Source organism: Bos taurus, chromosome 5, assembly GCF_002263795.3.
Source record: "Bos taurus isolate L1 Dominette 01449 registration number 42190680 breed Hereford chromosome 5, ARS-UCD2.0, whole genome shotgun sequence".
Classification (NCBI taxonomy): Eukaryota; Metazoa; Chordata; class Mammalia; order Artiodactyla; family Bovidae; genus Bos; species Bos taurus.
In genome coordinates this window covers 87,242,538-87,263,607 of record NC_037332.1, presented here as the reverse complement: position 1 = coordinate 87,263,607, position 21,070 = coordinate 87,242,538, and the positions used below count along the sequence as shown (strand labels likewise).

The 21,070-nt window shown below is 37.6% G+C and overlaps 1 non-coding gene across 1 annotated transcript; it reads left to right on the top strand.

Annotated features, from left to right (window-relative positions):
- Positions 1 to 4,309: 4,309 nt before the first annotated feature.
- Positions 4,310 to 4,382, top strand: TRNAK-UUU (transfer RNA lysine (anticodon UUU)). Its single transcript has one exon. It is a non-coding gene; the product is annotated as a tRNA-Lys (tRNA).
- The last annotated feature ends 16,688 nt before the right edge of the window (positions 4,383 to 21,070 follow it).

Below are 21,070 nucleotides of genomic sequence, written 5' to 3'. Positions count from 1 at the left end.
CAGGAAACAGCAAAATTCTGTAAAGCAATTATCCTTCAATAAAAAATTAATTAATTAAAAAAATGAATCTTTGCCTACGTCTTTTCAAATTTAATAAATTCATAGCTTGCAATGATGTGCTGCAAGCCAGAATTATTTAAATATTGCCAATCTCAGAGCAAACATCACAATAGAATCTTAAAAAACGCTGACACGGTTTCAGGATATGCATAGCCTAGAGGCTGCATCACTGACTAATACAATTTAGACCTTGAAAATTAATGAAATAATATAAAGTACATTAGAAAGGGCTTTAAAACTTTATAACTTTAAATAACTTCTGTTACTTTAAGTTTTTAAAATCAAATAGTTTTGGAATTAAATAAAACTTCTTTTATTCTCTTTTCCCCCTTTCGAATTTTCCCTTTACTTTCCGTAGAAATCAAAGTAGTTCTTTTTCTGAGGATACATAACTTCTTATTTTAATGACATTTTAGCCTTCCTCCATCTCCAGTACCAGACCACAGGTTCTTTTTCTTTCTTAACTTACACCCCTACTGTACTGGTATTTCCTGGGATCACCTCACAAATAAACTACTTGCACTGAATGCTTCAATCACTTGCTTCTGGGGGGACCAGCAAACAAAACAGCTGATACATGAGTGGGGTTCTGGAACTGGATAGCGCTTGACCAGATGGCAACAGTAATTAATGTTTCTGATGGAAGTGTGATGATGACACAGTGCTTGGTATGTGGTAACATCACCGTTAGTGAGACCTGAGGTTGACTGTCTTAGGAATACTAGAGAAGATGCACTGTTAATACAGTTTCTCAAGTAATTAAGAGGTAAAAGGGCAATAATAATCATAAAAATTTTGGATTTGGCTGCTTGTTGTTAAATGCCAAAGAAAGAAAATAACTGAGTTGAGTCAGTCAGCTATCAACTTAAGCTACAGTGTGAAAGCCAGAGGCCTCTGGGGTAGCATTTACAGAGAATCTCACATTCTGAAGCAAGAGGGATGATGGTACAGAAAATTAGGCCTTGGACCTAATTGTGAGATTAATAGAGTTAGAAGACTGTGTATATGCCACCAATAAAGTCTTCTAGAGTCAAGTCAAGACGCTTAGGGAAGGGCTGAGGCCCTACAGATGTAGCAGTAAGACAGGGATGTTGAGTGGATATGTTGCAGGAAGAGGAACCCCTTCCAGGAACTGAGAGTAGGCTGTTGTGTAGCACTTGGAAATGAATTATCCAAGGAGACACATGTCCTGATAAAGCTAGAGACTTTACTGGGAAGGGGTGCTCAGGAGGAAAGCAGTGGGGTGAGGGAAACTGGAAGAACTCCTCTGCCATGTGGCTTGCAGTCTCAGATTTTATGGTGATGGGGTTTGTTTCCAGGTCATGTCTGGCCAAGCAGTCTGACTCAAGGTCCTTCCTGGTAGTGTTGCACTGCTCTGCCAATGAGAAGGATTCTGAGAGGTTGGTGGGACTTAAGGACTGGTGTCTCCTTTTGATCTTTCCTGAATTCTTCTGGTTGGTGGTGGCTTATTAATTTCATGCTTCTTACCAGGAAGTGCTCATGCAAATTGCTACTGTAGTTCCTGGTCAGGGTGGGCAGTTTCAGTCAGTGTTTCCCCTAACAGATGTACTTGAAAATCTCCAACTCTCAGTTTCCCAATTTTCCAGTAGAACAGACCCACTCCCCCAGTCTCCATTGCCTGGATACCATGCAAAGTCCTCACCTGAGGCAGCAACCTCATAAGATGACACTTGCCCTCCTTGGATCTGCCCTTACAACCTTCTATTCTAAACCAATAACTAAGATTAGGTCTCAGCATGGGCCAACTGGAAATTATTGTTCATTTTGTGGGAGGAAAAGGGCTTAGTCACCCCCAAACCAAGTCACCCCAAATTAGATCTGGCTAATATATTTTGGCAGAAAGCAAGGTAAAATGTTTTGGAATGGACTTCAAAGTGCTGGAGTTGAGGGACAGAATATAAAGTGGGATAAGTGAGAGTACATTGATTGGGCTTATCCTTCCATGAGTCAGGACCTAATGTTCTGACAAGTACGCCTGGAACCATTCCTAATGCACTGCTGGGGTGGTTGGTTCCTTGAAGCTTGTGGAAGAAAAAACAATCTACAATAAATGAAATTGAGATTCTGGGACTGTCTTAGCTGAGGATTGAGAAAGTGATTTAAAAGGCTAATAGAAGTGAGTAGAGTGGTGTGGATTAATTATACAAAACTAGAGAACTCATCAGTTGACTTTTTCCCAGGAGGACCCAGAAGATACTCTCTTCACTAAAGAGAAGAGAAATTGACTAGTCATGGTGTCATACTGGCTGTCCTCTGTAGGCTTGTGTTGATGCTGGGTGCCACTTTAGGGCTAGAGTTAAGAAACATATGTATATTTTAAGACAACATATTTGATGAACTCATTTTTTTCTCTTTATTTTTTATTTTTAAATTATGGAAGTATGATAATGCATTTATAGAAACCTTGGAACATATAGAACAAAGTTACATACAGTTATACTATCTGTTATAACTTTTTTGAGTAGATAAATTAAGATTTTTAGTTGGATTTTCAATATCAGATTCTCAAAAATTAATAGAATGAATATATAGAAAAGTAGAAGGATATAGTAGACCTGAAAATCACCATGAACCAACTCAATATGATTAACATTTATACAATTTGCACACAACAGGAGGATACAAATTCTATTCAAGTTCCCATAGGCTATAAACTAGAAGACACTGGAACATATCCAGGGCCATAAAATGAAGTGCAGAAATTTCATAGTCTAAAGGTATTGAAATCATACAGAGTTTGTTCTCTTATCACTGTGGATTATGTTAGAAATCAATATCAAAAGATATTGAAAATAGCCCTTGCATTTTCAAGTGCTATGTGACATTTACCAAGAGAGCTCTTTGACTTAGCCATTGAAAGCCTCAATAAAGTTAGGAGACCAAAAAAAAAAAAAAAAAAACTACAGGGGGTGATTGCAGAGAAGAAGCATTTAAATGACAAATTAATATCAAAATTGATGCTTTTGAACTGTGATGTTGGACAAGACTCTTGAGAGTCCCTTGGACTGCAGATCCAACTGGTCCATCCTAAAGGAAATAAATCAGTCCTGAATATTCATTGGAAGGACTGATGTTGAAATTGAAACTCCAATATTTTGGCCACCTGATGTGAAGAGCTGACTCATTTGAAAATACCCTGATGCTGGGAAAGACTGAAGGCGGGAGGAGATGGGGATGACAGAGGATGAGATGGTTGGATGGCATCACTGACTCAATGGACTTGAGTTTCAGTAAACTCCGGGAGTTTGTGATGGACAGAGAGGCCTGGCGTGCTGAAGTCCATGGGGTTGCAAAGAGTCAGACATGACTGAGTGATTGAACTGAACTGGATATCAAAATAAGGAATTAATATAAAAGATACTTAAGAAACTCCATGTATTTGGAAATTAAATGTGCACTTTTAAATGATGGGTGTATCTGAGAAACCATAACAAGAAAAATAGAAAATATTTTCATGAACTTATTTTGACTCTCCCAACTTAACCATAGGACTAAGATTCTTTTCTTTACTCTTACATTATTTACATCTGTATCTACTTTCTTTCATGTTAAATTCTCAACAACATTAACGTTAATTTGTTTTAACCCACAGTACACACAAAATAGTCTCAGAGTAACAATATCAACACTACCAATAAGAATATGATAAATGGCATAGCTTAATATGTTTTTGTAGTTCTTAAAACCTTTGAATAATTTAGTACTAGTTTTGTTTTCAAATCACATGAAGTAGTTACTCTGTGTGTGGTTATGATACAAAATCAATATGCAGTTAAGTTGATTTGCTTCATTTAACTTTCTATTTTTAGAAATTGTTTTTTAAAATTGCTAATAATTATGTAACATTTGTATATGTTTCCTAAGTCAAATCTAAAAAGCAATATGTAGTTAAAAAAACCTAACTTTTGTCTCAGAATCCTCTACTCTGTCCTCCTCTTGTGTCTGTGGGTGAGTTTTGGAAATATTTTTGATTTCCCTCCCAGTTTTTAAACATAAGAAAAATGTATTTATATTCATCTTTTGCCTTCTTTCGCTAATATGCTTTATACATTTTTCCTTCCCACCTTACTTAACAAGATACTGAAGATCGTTTCATAGGATGATATAAAGATATTTCACACAACTTAAAAAAATTAATTAATTTATTTTAATTGGATTTTATAACCGTTCACAACTGCATATGACTGCTTTGGGTAGATGTACCATTTATCAACCCCCCCAGGGCACTGCCTGAATAGCTCAACTGGTAGAGCATCAGACTTTTAACCTGAGGATCCAGGGTTCAAGTCCCTGTTCAGGCAGCATGGTTCCCTTTGTGGGCTTCTCTGGTAGCTCAGATGTAAAGAATCTGCTTGCAATGCTAGACACTGGGGTTTGATTCTGGGTCGAGAAGATCCCCTGGAGAAGGGATGGCTACCCACTCCAGTATTCTTGCCTGGAAAGAGACGAGCTCGTCTCATGGAGAGACGAGCCTGGTTACAGGGCTTCAGTCTAAGGGGTTAGTTGCTCTGCCATGTCCGATTCTTTGCGACCCGATGGACTGTGGCTCACCAGACTCCACTGTCCATAGGGCTGCAGTCTATGGGACCTCAAAGAGTCAGACATGACTGAGTGACCAACACTTTCAGGGCACTGCAGCCAGCCCTCAGATGCACTGTTCAGTTCAGTTCAGTTGCTTAGTTGTGTCCAACTCTTTGCAACCCTATGGACTGCAGTTCGCTAGGCTTCCCTGTCCATCACCAACTCCCGAAGCTTATTCAAACTCATGTACATTGAGTCTGTGATGCTATCCAACCACCTCATCCTCTGTCTTCCCTTTCACTTCCCGCCTTCAATCTTTCGTAGCATCAGGGTCTTTTCAAATGAGTCAGTTCTTCACATCAGGTGGCCAAAGTATTGGAGTTTCAGCTTCAGTATCAGTCCTTCTGATGAACATTCAGGACTGATTTCCTTTAGGATGGACTGGTTGGATCTCCTTGCAGTCCAAGGGACTCTCAAGAGTCTTCTCCAACACCACAGTTCAAAAGCATCAATTCTTCGGCACTCAGCTTTCTGTGTAGCCCAATTCTCACATCCATACATGACTACTGGAAAAACCACAGCTTTGACTAGATGGACCCCTATTGGCAAAATAATGTCTCTGCTTTTTAATATGCTGTCTAGGTTGGTCATAACTTTTATTCCAAGGAGCAAGTGTCCTTTAGCTTCATGGCTGCAGTTACCATCTGCAGTGATTTTGGAGCCCCCCCCCTCCCCCCTACAAAAAGTCTGTCACTGTTTCCATTGTTTCCCCATCTATTTGCCATGAAGTGATGGGACTGGATGCCATGATCTTGGTTTTCTGCATGTTGAGCTTTAAGCCGACTCTTTCACTCTCCTCTTTCACTTTCATCAAGAGACACTTTAGTTCTTCTTCAGTGTTTCTGCCATAAGGGTGGTGTCATCTGCACCTGAGGTTATTGATATTTCTCCTGGCAATCTTGATTCCAGCTTGTGTTTCATGAGAAATTCCAGCATTTCTCATGATGTATTCTGCATATAAGTTAAATAAACAGGGTGACAATATACAGCCTTGATGCACTCCTTTTCCTATTTGGAACCAGTCTAACTATTGCTTCCAGTGCAGTTCTAACTATTGCTTCTTGACCTGCATACTAATTTCTCAAGAGGCAGGTCTGGTGGTCTGGTATTCCCATCTCTTTCAGAATTTTCCACAGTTTATTGTTATCCACACAGTCAAAGGCTTTGGCATAGTCAATAAAGCAGAAGTAGACATTTTTCCTGTCTCACTTTTTCAATGATCCAACAGATGTTGACAATCTGATCTCTGGTTCCTCTGCCTTTTCTAAATCCAGCTTGAACATCTGGAAGTTCACAGTTTACGTACTGTTGAAGCCTGGCTTGGAGAATTTTTAGCATTACTTTGCTAGTGTGTGAGATGAGTGCAATTGTGTGGTAGTTTCAACATTCTTTGGCATTGCCTTTCTTTGGGATTGGAATGAAAACTGACCTTTTCCAGATGCACTGTAGGGTACTCGAAATTCTTGAAGAAACACAATAATATTTGATGGTTGACAGACTGCACAAACACCTATCCTTAAACAAATTGCTATTTCAACATTAGATTGTGCCGTGTTCCTTTTGATGATGTCATAGCTTTGCAAAGCTGAGGTTTTTTTTTTGTGATTGCTGTGATGGAAAACAAATTCACATTGCAATCAATGTGAAATAGAAAATGAAGGAGGTGGAATTCAATCTCATTTTAAGGTTTGTGCTGTAGGTTTATACACTGTAGGTTTATATATCCTCTTGCTAAATAATTGCAGTTACTTTTAAAAAAACACCTTTATTTCAATTGATGTGCGTTATTCCTTTTCAAAACGACTGATAAGATGTTGGACATCAATATTTATTAAGTAGTCTGAGCCTTTCTACTTAACAAACATAACTGTTGGGTGTTTCTCTTGGTTTAGACATTCTATTAAAAAATTACTGATTCATTAAAGATGTTGTAATCAAGAAAGTTTGGATTTCTGGTTTTGCATGTAAAGAGCTTAGAAGTTGATATTCTGTTTAACAAGGGAAAAGCTGAACAGACTGAAAAATCAAAAACTCTTCTTGATCTGAAGAGAGATGAGGACAAAGGGCAAAGCATTGTCCCTAAGATTGGAGAGACAGACAGGCAGATATGGGAGTCACAGCTTACTGAACTAGAGACCCATGAGTGAGAACTGCCAGTGGAACCAGTACCACCAGGATAAGAAAACTTGGGTGTAACTGATGAATTTCTGGATGCTCAGTTTGGACCAGTATGAGAGATAAAAACTCCAGGGGAATCTAGTCATCAGAGTCACTCCCACAACACACACACTTTTGTGAGTTTTATCTCCAGGAACTCAACCGGAGTCTCACAGTAAATAGTGCAGGAAGTCCCCTCGTGCTATTGAAAGGGGAAGGAAAATAAACAATTTTGAAATATGTCTGAGGTCTCTGTTCTTCTTAAGTCCTGGTCTCTGAAAAAGCTGGTTAACCAGTGTCTAACCTGATGTAGTATTAGCAGAACCAAACTGACCTGGCAGAAAGGAAACACTCAGCTCTTGTCAGCTATAACCATCGTTTCCCACCTAATGGTGGAGGGGAGAGGACTGGGAAACACTGTGAAGTTCGCTCTCTAGAGATACAGACTCATTATAACACTGAGACCTAATCATAGGACTGTAGACAACTTCCCCTCTTCCCATAGCTTCCCTGTCCCCAAATCTTAGCACCACATTACTAAAGGCATATTTACAACAATTGCTTTTACCTGATCCATCATGTCCTTCTATCAAGAGAAAGTTACAAGGTATACTAAAAGGCAAAAATTACAATTTGAAGAGCAAGCTGGCTGTCTGTCTTGTCATAACCAGACATGGCAGGGATGTTGACATTATCAGGCTGAGAATTTAAAGCAATTATGATTAATATGCTAAGGGCTGGGCTTCCCTGGTGGCTCAGTGCTAAAAAATCCATTTGCCAATGCAGGAGACACACATTCAATGTCTGGGTTAGGAAGATCCCCTGGAAAAGTAAATGGCAACCCACTCTAGCATTCTTGTCTGGGAAATCCCAAGGACACAGGACCTTGGCAGGCTATAGTCCATAGGGTCACAAAAAAGATGGACATGACTTAGCAACTAAACAACAAAAACAACAATGCTAAGGGCTCTATGAGTAAAGATGTATAGCAAGCAAAACAGCTTATCAATGTAAACAGAATTCCTAAGAGAGAACAGTAAAGAAATGCTGGAAATTGAAACACTGTTCAAAACTAAAGAATGACTTTGATGAGCTCATTAGTAGACTGTATATAGCTGAAGAAAGAATCTTTGAGATTGAGGCTGTATCAATAAAAACCTCCAAATCCAAAAAACAAAGACTAAAAAACAAGACAGAATATACAAGAACTATGGGACAACTACAGAAGATGAAATGTGTACATAATGAGAATAACAGGATGAGAAGTAAGAGAGAAAGGAACTGTAGAAATATTTAAAACAACAACTGAGAATTTCCCCAAATTACTGTGAGACACCAAACCCAGTTCCAGTGGTCATGTATGGTTGTGAGAGTTGAACTATAAAGAAAGCTGAGTGTGGAAGAATTGATGCTTTTGAGCTGTGGTGTTGAAGAAGACTCTTGAGAGTCCCTTGGACTGCAAGGAGATCCAACCAGTCCATCCTAAAGGAGATCAGTCCTGAATATTCATTGGAAGGACTGATGTTGAAGCTGAAACTCCAATACTTTGGACACTTGATGCAAAGAGCTGACTCATTTGAAAAGACCCTGATGCTGGGCAAGATTGAGGGCAGGAGGAGAAGGGGACGACATGAGATGATTGGATGGCATCACCAACTCAATGGACATAGGTTTGGGTGAACTCCGAGAGTTGGTGATGGACGGGGAGGCCTGGCGTGCTGTGGTTCATGGGGTCCCAAAGAGTCAGACACAACTGAGCAACTGACCTGAAACCCAGATCTAGAAAACTCAGAGAACAGCAAGCAGGATAAATGCCAAAAAGTTACATAGAGGGATATTATTTTCAAACTAAAGAAAGTAAAAGATAAAGAGAAAATCCTGAAAGTAGCCACAGGGAGGAAAAAATAGCTATAGAAGAACAAAGACAAGAATTACATCCAAAATTTCCTCAGAAACTATGCAAGCAAGAAGAGAGCAGAGCAAAATAAAGTATTGAAAGAAAAAAATTACCAATCTTGAATTCTCTGCTCTGCAAAATTATCCTTCAAAAGTGAAGGAGAGATAAAGGCTTTTTCAGACAAACAAAAACCAAGGGACTGTGTTCCTAGTACACCTGCCATACAAGAAGTATTAAAAGAAGTTCTTTAGAGAGGAAGAAAATAATAAGGTTAGAACCTCAGATCTATATAAAGAAAGGATGAGCACTAAACAAGCAATAAATGAAGGTAAAATAAAATTTTTTATTTTTCTTATTCTTATTTGATCTAAAAGATAATTTGTTCAAGAAAACAATAGCAACAGTATATTGAAATATGGATACATATGTATGTATCATATATATATATATGCTTATGCATAAGTGCGGAGAAGGCAATGGCAACCCACTCCAGTACTCTTGCGTGGCAAATCCCATGGATGGAGGAGCCTGGTAGGCTGCAGTCCATGGGGTCACTAGGAGTCGGACATAACTGAGCGACTTCACTTTCACTTTTCACTTTCATGCATTGGAGAAGGAAATGGCAACCCACTCCAGTGTTCTTGCCTGGAGAATCCCAGGGACGGGGGAACCTGGTGGGCTGCTGTCTCTGGGGTCGTAGAGAGTTGGACATGACTGAAGCAACTTAGCAGCAGCATGAATAAGTGAAATTAATAACAAGCGAGGATACAAGGTATAGTAAGAAGGAATTAGAATTATTTTGTTACTATAAAATACGCTACCCATGAAATGGTATAGTGTTAGTTAAAACTAGACTTGGATTAGTTGCAAAAGTGTACTGCAAACTCCAGGGAATGTATAACTGACACATAGAAAAGGAAAGAAAGTAGAATGGTATGAAATGCTAATTAAAACCACAAAGGCAGAAAAAGAGTGGAAGACAAAAATAGGAACAAAGACTAAGGGCAGCAAATATAAAACAACAAATGTGGTAGCTATTAATCCAATAATATCAGTAATCACTTGAATGTCCATGGTCTAAATGCACCAATACAAAGACAAATATTGTCAGAGTGCATCATATAAAACTAAGGACCAACTATATGTTGTCTATAAGAAATCTACTTTAAGTACAAAGTCACATGTATATTAAAAATAAATGAATATAGAAAAATACATCATGCTAACACTAAGCAAAAGAAAACAGATGGTCTGTATTAATTTCAGAAAAAGCACTCTTCAGAGCAAAGAAACTTATCAAGGATGAAGAAATGCATACATAATAACAAAGTGTCAGTTTTTTAAGGTATAACAATATATGTATGTGACTAACAGCAGAGCATTAATCCATATGAGGCAGCAACTGGTAGCCCTGCAAGGAGAAGTAATGAAGCCACCATCATTGTTGTAGATTTCAACATCCCTTTATCAGAAACGTACTGATCCAACAGGCAGAAAATCAATAAGGACATAGTTGAACTCAACACACCATCAATCAGCTGGATATAATTGACATCTATAGACTACCTCATCTAAAACAGAAGAAAACACATTCTTCTCAAGTTCACATGAAACATTCATCAAGACAGACCACATTTGGGGCCATAAAACACATCTTGAAAAACTTAAATGAATAGAAATTATACAACATCTGCCCTCAGATCACAATGAATTAAACTAGAAATCTGACTAAAAAAATCCCCAAATATGTGGAGATTAAGCAACCCCCATCACACAAGACAAAGAAAAAAGCTCAAGAAATTATAAAATTTATTTATGATTAAAATTATTTTGAAAATGAAATGAAAATATGAGTTGTCAAAATGTGTGGGATGTAATAGAAGCAGTGCTTTGGAAACAAATAGCATTGGATGCATATATTAGTAAAAGAAGAAAGGTCTAAGTTCAGTCATTCAAGTTTCCATATTAGGAGACTAGAAAAGGAAGAGTAAATTAAATCCAAATTAAATCAGTGAAAAGAAATCATAAAAATTAGAGCAGAAATCAATGAAATTGAAAGTGGGAAATCAATATAGAACCGTGTAACCAAAAGCTGTTTCTTTGAAAAGATTAATAAAACTGATTATCTTTTAGCCAGGCTAAAAGACTTGGTGACTGAACAACAAAAGTAAGAAGAAAAAAAAAAAAAAAGAGGGCACAGATTGCTATCATTAGAAATGAAAAAATAGACATCACTGTAGATCAATGGACCTTAAAAGAATAAGAAAGGAACATTATGATGAATTCTATGCTCACAACTTGGATAACCTAGATGAAATGGAGCTATTCATTGAAAGACGCAATTTGCCAAACCTCACAAATGAAGGGCTTCCCTTCTGGCTCAGCTAGTAAAGAATCCATCTGCAATGTGGGAGACCTGGGTTTGATCCCTGGGTTGGGAAGATCTCCTGGAGAAGGGAAAGGCTACCCACTCCAGTATTCTGGCCTAGAGAAATCCATGGACTCTGTAGTCCATGGGATCACAAAGAGTTGGACACGACTGAGCGACTTTCAATTTCACTTTCACAAATGAAGGAATAAACAATGTGAGGAGGTTGACATCTAGTAAACGAATTGCATCAATAGGCAATAACCTTACAAAACAGCATCAGAGGTGTTTACTAATGAATTTTACTAAATATTTAAGGAAGAAATTGTGTAAACACTCTACAATTTCTTTCAGAGAATGGAAACAAAGGGAATACCTCCTAATTCATTCTATGAGGCTGTTTTTTTATTACCAAAATTTCAAAACCAAAGACATTACAAGAAAATAAAATTACAAACCAGTATCTCTCATAAACATAGATGTAAAAATCTTCAACAAAATATTAGCAAATTGAATCCAACACTGTATAAAAAGAACTATACTCCATGCTTAAGTGGGATTTATCCCAGGTATGCAAGGCTAATTCAGCATTGTTATATCAATTAATGTAATCCATCACATCAACAGTCTAAAAGAGAAAAATCACATGATCACAACATAGATGCAAAAAAAAAAAAGAAAAGAAAAGAAAAAAACCAAACCAATGCATTTAATGAAATCCAACACTCATTCTTGTTAAAAACTCCCAGTAAACTAGGACTAGAGGGGGATATCCTCAACTTGTGACAAAAAAATATTTACCAGAAAACATTGTACTTAATGGTGAGAAGTTTGAAGCTTTCCCACTAAGATCACAGGCAACGCAAGGATGACTCCTCTCAATACTTCTTTTCAACATTATACTGGAAAGTCTTGCTAATGTAATAAGATAGGAAAAGGAAATAAAAGGTATAAGACTGGATGAGAAGAAGTAAAATTCTCTCTGTTGGCAGATGATCATGATAATCTGTGTGAAAACCCTAGTGAATTGACAAAAATACAAAAATAAAGCAAAACCAAACTTCTGAATCTAATAAGCATTTTTAGCAAGATTGCAAGAAATGAAGTTAAAGCACAAAAGTCAATCACTTTCCTATATACCAGGAATAATCAAGTGAAATTTAAAATGAAAAACACAATACAATTTGGATTAGCACCCTTTCAAAATGAAATACTTAGGTATAGATCTAAATATATACAAGATCTATGTGAGAGACCTATAAAATTTGATGAATGATATCAAAGAATAATTAAATGGGAAGATATTCCATGGGAAGAAACAACACTGTCAGGATTTCAGTTTATCTCAACTTAATTTAGATTCAATGTAATTCCAGTAAAAATCTAGCAAGTAATTTCATGAATATTGAAAAACTGATCATAAAGTTTGTATGTAAAGGCAAAGGATCCAGAATAGCCAACTTGATATTGGAAGAGAACAAAATTGAAGGACTTAAACTATGCAACTTCAAGACTTACTACAAATCTGCAGTATTCAAGACTTGCTATTGGTAAAAGAATCAATGTAATAGAATTAAGGACCTAGAAATAGACCCACATGAATGTAGTCAAATGATCTTTGACAAAGAAGCAAAGACAATACTATAGAGCAAAGATAGTTTTCAAAACTGGTGACGAAACAACTGAACATCCACATGGAAAAATTAAATCTTGACACAGACCTTACACTCTTCACAAAAATGAACTCAGAATGGATCACAAACTTAAGTGTAAGGTGAAAAATTGTAAAATTCCTAGAATACAACATAGGATCAAACCTAGATGCTTTTGGATATGGTGATGACTTTTTTGATACAATATAAAATGCATGATTCATGAAAGATATAATTGATAAAGCTCAACTTTATTAAAATTAAAAATTGCTCCACAATAGACAACACTTAGAGAATGATAAGGCAAGCCACAGACTGGGAGAAAACATCTCCAAAGGACAGGCAGGGAGACTAGTTAGGAGTCAGTAGAAATTGCTTCAGGCTAAAATGAGAAGAAATTGAGTGAGATAAAAGGGCACATTTTTAAAATAATGCAAAAGAAATTTTAATAATTAGGACTTGACATTAGATTGACTGGAGAAGATGAGTAAAATGTTAGAGATTTCTAGCCTGGGAGATGGAGTGTGGTGTGACCATAAAGAAAATAGGATAACATGAGAAACTCTAATATGACTTCTAGTCTGCAATTGGAGATCTATCTTAACATGTAAATGCCCCTAAGAAGGTTATTACGTGAATATGTTTACACTAAGATGTAACTGATTTCTATCAGCACTTTGCTTATGAACAGGATTGGATTTGGGAAAGGGCAAGGTGGATCAGAGAGAACAGGAGAAGGGCAGTGGGCATGTGTGTGAGAGGAGGTGCAGCAGAGAAAAGATCATGATGGGAGGCTGCAGGCAGATAGATCAAGTTCACATTTTCGATTTAAGTAACTTTGTATGAATAGCGTATATAATGAGGGACTACACTTCATCTATTTTTGTTGTCTGCAAACACTTACAGGAGTCATTTTGTTGGCGAGTGGCAGAAATCCAGAGCATGTAAAAGTGGAAGTCGGAGTCTATTTCTAGCTCAAGCCCAGGAGATCTGGCTGATGAAATGGTGTCATTGGGGCACAGCCATTTCCATCTCTGGCTTTGCTTTTTTGCAGGTTGACTTCCTTGTCACACAGGCCTGTGCATGCATTGGTAAAGATGGTACTTGTTAGTTTTAAGATTACTTTTACTTATTTGTTTATTTCTTTAGTACCTTTTACTTCAGGGGAAGAGGGAGAGAGAGAGAACCCTGTTCTTTGCTGTTGTTGTTGTTCAGTCACTAAGTCATGTCCAACTCTTTGTGACCCCATGGATTGCAGCATGCCAGGCTTCCCTGTCCTCCTCTATCTCCCAATGTTTGCTCAAACTCATGTCCATTGAGTCAATGATGACATCCAATTATCTTATCCTCTGTCACCCCCTTCTCCTATCATCCTCAATCTTTCCTAGCAACAGAGTCTTTTCCAGTGAGTCAGCTCTACACAATAGGTGGCTAAAGTATTGGAGCTTCAGCTCCAATCCTTCCAATGAATAGGAAGGTTGACTTCTTTTAGGATTGATCTCTATGCTGTCCAAGGAACTCTCAAGAGTCTTCTCCAGCACCACAGTTTGAAAGCATCAATTCTTTGGTGATCAGCTTTCTTTATGCTCCAGCTCTCACATCCATATGTGACTACTGGAAAAACCATAGCTTTGATTATACAGACCTTTTTAGTTCTAGTAAAGTCCCTTGGAGTGGCATTGCTATGTCATGTGCCCAGCATTGCACCAATCAGGCAAACAGGGTGGAACACTATAGTCCCTCCTGAAACTGAGAAGGGAGCCTGACTCCAAGCACAGGGACTGAAAATGAAAACACTTCAAGGTTTCCACTTGGTATAACAATTTTCATAGTGAAAACTTAGTAATTAAAAATGGAATGTGGAGTATTCATTACTTTAAAAAATGTAGCTTCTTATACGTAGATAGTATTATGGATATTCAGGTTCCTTTTCTCATCCTAAAAGAAGACCTTAGAGACTGGCATAGTTTCGTATCTTAAATTCAAAACCTTTCAGATTTTCCAAAGGACATTTGAGTTTGCTGATAAAATAAATTAGCTGAACTCTATATTGAAGAAATAAAATCTGTTTATTTCATACAAGACATATTGCCAGCAGCTGTGGTGAGATGTGATGTGATCTTCTCAATGAACAATCTAAGAGCCACTGAGTAAGCTAAAATAATAGAATCTGCTTGTCTGGAGTGAGTGTGTTGACAAAGAAACAAAAGGGAACTGTAGGGTAAACACAGGGCAAGATTATACAAAGAGAGTGGTTAAAAATAATGCAAACACTGCACAAGAAAAGAACTCCTGTAACATAGCAGACAACGTTAAGTGCTTTTCCAATTAAATCTTTGGTTTTCCATATGGAGACACTAAACCTGGTTTTCATTGTTTAAAATCAATTCCAAAAGACTGTCCTTAAATCACCTTTAAAGTATTTCTGAAAATTCAAAATTCTTTCAAGTTAGCTCCCAAGTTCTGACCCATCCATTGGCTTCCATGAGCAAGCTCAAGCCCTTCCTTGAAACAACATAATGATCAATATTATTGTATTTTCCAAAGTAGTTTATCCCTTTTAGAAGTGGTCGAACTTTCTACTTGTTGAACCTTATAGAGAAGCTTCTTCGCCAGGACTGGCAACACAGAAGGCTCCTAGGGTGGATCACTGTTGTGTGTGTTCTCCAATCATGTTAGACGGTGGTGTAAGGAAAACACGTGTGCTTCCTTTTTTTTTTGTCTAATCTGGAACTAGTGCGTGTTAATTTTCTGCTATTGTTCAATTTAAGTAGAGGTTTATTTTGTTATCACCATCTGTTTTACCTAGGATCTGTAAGGTGTATAAATATAGGAGGTAGTGTGTGTTCTTACAGGAAATAAATTTATCTTAAAACAGTTAAGCCTTTGTCTTCTAATCTTTAGTGTTTCTGTAACTGTATCATGGAAATAAGATAGGCATACAATGGTGGATGATTTTTAATTTCCTGAGGGAGGATTTCTCATGATGCCATGGAGAATGGAGGCATGGGCTTTTTTAAAAGCAAAAATTTTTGAATAGCTTCTTCTTTTTCATGTTTCAGTGTTTAAAAATCAGAGCTCTGTTAACTTGGTAATTAGTACAAAGGCATCAATTTTAAGTCTGAATGCCAGTCCAACGTAAACGAGGTGGCAAGTAAGGATAAGCACTTATTGTTTCCAGTGATCTCGATGATAAGCTCTCCTGCTTACATGTACACATATACATATATATTTATATTAGCCCTTTGTCCACAGGACATTTGAATTTACTTTGCCTCTTATATATCTCTCCCCACTCCTTTGATTTCTAACCAGAATTCTTTTTCCTTTTTATCCCACCTATTTCCTTTATTTTGGATCTCTCGAAATGTGTTAGAATTTACTTCTTAGCTTACATTTTTTAATTTGATGATAGGGACAGTTAAAAGTACTGTTTGAGAGAAGGAATAGCCAGTTACCAGTTATAGGTGTGCTGCTAACTGACCTTGTAGCCTTGGTCAGTTTGCCTAATATCTTTTTTAAAATTAGATTTAAAAAAATTATTTATTTTTGGCTGCACTGGGTATTCTTTGTTGCAAGCAGGCTTTCTCTAGTTGCAGTGAGCAGGGGCTGCTCTTCGTTGCCGTGTACAGGCTTCTCAGTGCAGTCTCTTGCTGCCGAGCACCGACTCTAGGCACGTGGGCTTCAGTAGTTGTGGTGCATGGGCTCAGCAATTGTGGCTCGAGGGCTTAGTTGTCCCGTGGCATGTGGAATCTTCCTGATTCCACTGTTGTCTCAACAGTTTTTTTGTAATAGGCTATGGGATTGAACCCATGCCCCGGCATTGGCAGGCAGATTCTTAACCACTGGACCACCAGGGAAGTCCTGCCTAATATCTTTTAACCTTAGTTTTCTAAGGTATAAAATGGAGATTATGAATTACACTTCTTCAATCATTGGGCTAGGGGTACTGCATGGAAAGAAAGCAGGAGTAAGCATTCAGAAGACTCTAAAGCATTTTGTAAACATCAGGTGGCTGCGTTCTTATGGTGGTAACTATGAACTGTCCCATGGGTTTCCCAGGTGGCTCAGATGGTAAAGAACCTGCCTGCAATGCAGGAGACCTGAGTTCAATCCCATAGCCTATTACAAAAAAACTGTTGAGAGAACTGTCTTCAGCTTGGAAAACAGGAGAGAAGAAAAAATGGCAAGGAGTTAATCATTCAGTGGTAGGATTTTCCAAATTTCAGATTACTGCCTTCTAGGGCTGCAAAATCAAATAATTATTTGCTGCTGCTGCTGCTGCTAAGTTGCTTCAGTCATGTCCGACTCTGTGCGACCTCATAGACGGCAGCCCACTAGGCTCCTCTGTCCCTAGGATTCTCCAGGCAAGAATACTGGAGTGGGTTGCCATTTCCTTCTCCAATGCATGAAAGTGAAAAGTTCTACCAACATTTAAAAAATAGAATGAAATACCCAATTCTGATAGCCCTACAGCTAGCATTCCTGGTAGCAGGAAACATGGGTTTCACCACTGTCAATCTTAGTCGTCTTGCTGCTGCTGCTGCTAAGTCGCTTCAGTCGTGTCCGACTCTGTGACCCCATAGACGGCAGCCCACCAGGCTCCCCCATCCCTGGGATTCTCCAGGCAAGAACACTGGAGTGGGTTGCCATTTCCTTCTCCAATGTATGAAAGTGAAAAGTGAAAGCGAAGTCACTCAGTCATGTCCGACTCTTAGCGACCCCATGGACTGCAGCCTACCAGGCCCCTCCATCTATGGATTTTCCAGGCAAGAGTACTGGAGTGGGGTGCCATAGGGAAGGTATTTTCCCGCTCAGGTAAAACAAAATGATGAGTCTTAACGACTGATCTATCTACTAGCCAGGGGTTCACAATACAGAACCCTATGGGATGACTGAACTGGTTGAAAATACAGATTCCTGGGTTCACCTCTGGAGAGGCTCTACCGTTGGGTAAAGGCATAGTGGTCAGATCATCTAAATCAGTAGCCTCTTCAGTGATTCCAACATGTAACCAGAACTGGTGACCACTGGAAGGCCCCTGCAGCACTATACATCATATAAGAAGTAACTGGGGAAAATAATCCTTTAGATCAGCATCAGCAAAGTTTTTTCTGCAAAGCACAAGGTAGTTAATTCTTTGGGCTTTTTGACTCCTGGACTGTGCTGCTGTGGCTCAGACTCAGATAAACCAATGAATGGGCATGGCTGTATTTCAGTACAACTTCATTAAATTTGAATTTCTCATCAAAAATAGAATAAAATAGAAATAATAGACTATGTTAGGAAATATCAAAGTTTATATCTCATAAGTACCCATAACTAAGGATAAGTATTGTTTCATTAAAGTTTTGTTTCAGTGTGTGTGTGTGTGTGTGTGTGTGTGTGTGTGTGTGTAAATTGAATTACTTGTCTCCATCCTCACCAGCAGCATCATTTCCCTGTGTGTCCTGAGGAACCTCCCCGTTACTACACAACACAATGTTATATTCTCCATGTTAAAACAAACTCTAAACCTCTATGAACTTCACATTCTTTTCCAACAACTACACCATCTTTACTCTGATTGATAGCAACACTCTCACCCTCATGTACATGATTATTTCTTCCTTGACCAACAAATAGTTTAGTAGGGCATTTTTAAAGATTTCTTAGCAAATATTGCTTGGATTATTGACTTTTTTATTTAATTGTATTATAATTGGTGTTGTTTGAGGCTTGCTATAATTATGGTCTGAAACCTGGCCAATTTTTGTAAATGTACCATTGGTGCCTTAAAAGAAGGTGTACCTCTAGTTGTTGGGTTAATAGTCCACCTGTGTGTGTGATTCTTTACAATCCTTTGGACTGTAGCCTGCCAGGCTCCTCTGTCCATGGGATTTTCCAGGAAAGAATACTGGAGCAGGTTGCCATTTCCTCCTCCAGGGAATCTTCTCAACCCAAGAACTGAATCTGGGTCTCCTGAGTCTCCTGCATTGGCAGGCAGATTCTTTACCACTGAGCCACTGGGGAAGTCCTTATCTATGTCCATTATATGAAGCTTGTTAGTTTTATTGTTTGAATCCTATATAACCTTACATATTTTTTGCCCTGTTTGATCTATCAAGTCCTGGGAAAGAAGTGCTAAAATGTCCTACTTATAGTAGGATTTTTATATTTTTTCCTTCTAGTCTTGTCAATTTTGGCTTTGTATTTTAAGGGTATATTTAACATCTTTTTAGGCATGTCAAACACTTTATTATTTCAAAACACAACTTTTATAATCTATTTCTTAAAGACAGACTAAATATTAATGCAGCTATACTACTCGCTTTTATTATTATTTTCCTGTTAACTTTTAATATCACTTGATTTTAAACCTTTTTGTGTCCTTATGTTGTTTCCATTCTAACACTGCTTTATTGAAAGAGGTATATGGAGTAAAATGAGGTATGACTTTCAAAAGTTTGATAACTTTTAACTTACATATGTGCCCATATAACCCTACCTAGATCAAGATACGGAACATTTGTTCCACGACTCCCCTGGTTAAATAATTGCTGCTTTCTGACTTTTATCACTGTAGTTTTGTATAAAACAGTCAATTGCCATTTAAGAAAACTTCAGGAAGAAAACAAATAACTAGATCTTTTATTTACACATCTACTTACCATTTTTGGTGTTCTTCATTCCTTTATATAGATTTGCCTTTACATCCAGCATTATTTCCCTTCAGCCTGAAGAACGCTGTTAATGCAGGTCTCCTAACAATGAAACTTGTTTTCTTTTATCTGAGAAAGTTTTTATCTTCATTTAAAAAATATGTAATATGTTTTTTGAAGGACTTAAAAAACACTGAGTATAACAAGGAATGTAGTTTTTCTCAAACATTGTCTTTAACTCTATTTTGTCAACTCTCTATTTCCCAGTTGAATATTGAATCCTATAACAACAGGACTAGATTTCAGATTCCATAACTTGGTCACTAAAACTGTCTCACATTTGGTATTCAAGACCAATTCCTATTCATTTTTTAAAAAAGACCTCATTTTCAAAAGAAAGCTTTTAGATTTTATATTAAAAGAGGATGTTTCAGAGATTTCCCATATACTTTCTGCCTCTACATAAACAGACTTTCCCATTATCTACATCACACATCAGAATGGTATAGTTTTTTTTAACCAAGGATGAACTTACATCAACATATCACTGAATACAATACCCAATGTATTCAGTCTTAGCCTTGTACATTCAGTGAATTTGAACAAACATGCAATGACAGATATCCATCATTATGGTGTCATACGGAACATTTTTACAGCCCTTAAAATCCTCTGTGCACTGACTAGTCATCCGTTCCCTCTTCTCTAGCCCCTCAGAACCACTGATCTTTTTATTATCTTGATTTTCTCTCTTCCAGAATGCCTTATAGTTGGAATCATACACTATTAGTCATATTTTTAAGGGTATTTTGTGAAAATTCTGAAATGACCATTTTCCTTGTATACTTTAAAGATGGCATCCCATTGTCTTCAGGCTTCCCCCTTTTCATATGAAAAGTTAGTGAAAATATTTATTGTTCTGTGATATGTAGTATGTCATTTCCCCCCAGTTTTCTTTCAAAATGTTCACTTTATCTTTCTTTGTATTACTTGACATTATTTTGTATTTTGATTTATTACCTTTCTTATCTACTAGAATCTAACCGCCATGAAAAAAGAGAGTTTGTGATTTTGTCCACTTTTATATCCTCCTTGCCTAGAAAAGAGTAAGGATATAATGAGTATTCAATTAATGTATCCTAATTAAATGAAGGAATGAGTGCTAGTCATTGCCTCTGGGTGTCTGCTTCCTTTATCGTACACTTGGAAAGCTAAGACGAGAAACTCAACTCACTGATTTCAACCAAAAACTCTTTCATAGAACACATTTATAGAAATAATAGATTTAATTTCTACCTCTCTCTCACACATACACACTCACACACACACACAAATACACACACAGGGATGGGAACAGAGTAAAGAACTTTAAATAACAGAAGTAATTTAAAAGATAAATTGACATTTGAAGATTCTGTCCTTAAAATATTTTTAAATCCCTAAGAAATTCTTTAAATGTCGAAGTTTTACTGGCCACATCCCCCTAAGGATTCCCTGCCTTACCCCCTCTTACTGATCCCCCTCCTCCCCTCCACTCTTCTCAGTGCTCTCACCCATGTTTTCTTCCCTCCAAGCTGCCTATCAACCAGAGTTGTAGCACCCTGATAGGTAACAGACTCTTTACCTCCTTGCAGATAAAAGCAGTTCACATTTACTTGTGAGATTCACTGGATCCATTCAACTCCAGGATAAC